The sequence below is a fragment of the Propithecus coquereli genome, unplaced genomic scaffold (genome assembly GCF_000956105.1).
Source record: "Propithecus coquereli isolate 6110/MARCELLA unplaced genomic scaffold, Pcoq_1.0 Scaffold11, whole genome shotgun sequence".
In the NCBI taxonomy this organism is placed as follows: domain Eukaryota; kingdom Metazoa; phylum Chordata; class Mammalia; order Primates; family Indriidae; genus Propithecus; species Propithecus coquereli.
The window spans coordinates 12,163,951-12,165,362 of record NW_012134969.1 but is presented as its reverse complement, the minus strand read 5'-3'; the positions used below and the strand labels follow the sequence as shown (position 1 = coordinate 12,165,362).

Below are 1,412 nucleotides of genomic sequence, written 5' to 3'. Positions count from 1 at the left end.
TTTGTTTACTAGGATATCTACTGAAATAAATTCTATGTTGGTGCTGAAAGTTTCTTGGATCACATTTTTATTAGCTAAAGGTAAATTCATTATGCTTATTTCATGATAATGTTTCAAATGTAATAGTTAAATTGACATTCTTTTGAACTAAATCCCCAAATTTTTATTCACACCCCTGTCCCACATTTAATGCCCACCCCACCCGCCCCATTCTCTGCGTGGCTTAACTGTTAGCAAGTTCTTGTAATTCTGGTATTGGAAACAACCTTGGAAATGTTTCATTTCATTTCTATTACTAATATTCCATCTTTCCTTCCTTCCTTTTTTTTTTGAGAATAATGAAGTTACTATTTTTATAAAAATGATATTTATTCATGATAAATAATTCAAACTATACAGCAAAGCACAAAAAATTACCCAAACCCAAGAATAATTATCATTAAAATTATGTGATTGTCATTCCAGATATATCTTTATATATACATTTTGATAAAAAAGATGGGTAGATGAGTGCATTCACAAACAGATATAATTTTCTAAAAATAGGATCATACTATAGTGTTACCTTTAAAATAAAAAAATTAATTTTATTCAAGTTTTACAGAGGAAAAAAAGTAAGAGAAATGGAAGGAAATTGGTTAAATTTAGATAAGTGTTTTGTCCCTTTAAGTTGTATCATTTTTAAAAATATTTCCTTAAGATTATGAAAAAGCATGAGAAAATGAAGAGGTTAGAATCTTTATTTAACTTTGTGTTTTGATTTAAAAACAGCATACATTAATCTGTTTTGAAGAAGGTAGTTAGTATCCTTATTCTTCCTGTCACCTCCCTTCTCCCCATTTTCTGATTGGTTCATTTTATTATTATCACATTATCAAACATTATAATATTTACATTCTGTTCTGTAATTATAATTATTATACTTGTTTAGTCTCAGTTCTGTATTTAAATGGATTCTAAGCTTATTATAACTCCTATATCATAGGTTCTTCATTTCTGAGTTTTTAATTTTGTTTCTTCTCTTAGCTGGCTGCATTTTACCATCAAGAAGTTGTTAAGATAGGCTTTCTGGGGTTGTGTTCCCTTTGGCATGTTTATGAATCATGTCTATAGCCTTTATACTTGAAGGACAACTTGACCCTGTATCCTATTCTTGGGTCGTGTTTTGTCCCTTAGGACAATATTTTCTGGCATCAAACATTGCTGTTGAGAAATCTGAGGCTCGGCTGGCCTGAGTGTAGTGGGGTTTACACCTAATTGATCCCAACCAGTTACAGATTTCTTTGTTCCTTCTCCACTCCCATTGCTTCACTTGACTAGCCTAAAAAAGAAAAGTAAAGCAATCTTAGGCCACCTTAATTTCCCCTCCTCGTTTACTTCCTGAATTCTTGTAGAGTTCTTTTTGTTTTAAA

At 30.9% G+C, this 1,412-nt stretch overlaps 1 protein-coding gene across 1 annotated transcript in view; it reads left to right on the top strand.

Moving 5' to 3' along the window:
* The window catches only part of RB1 (retinoblastoma 1), a 182,538-nt gene that overhangs the window by 66,187 nt on the left and 114,939 nt on the right, over nt 1–1,412 (top strand). The gene's annotated exons all lie outside the window — the stretch shown is intronic.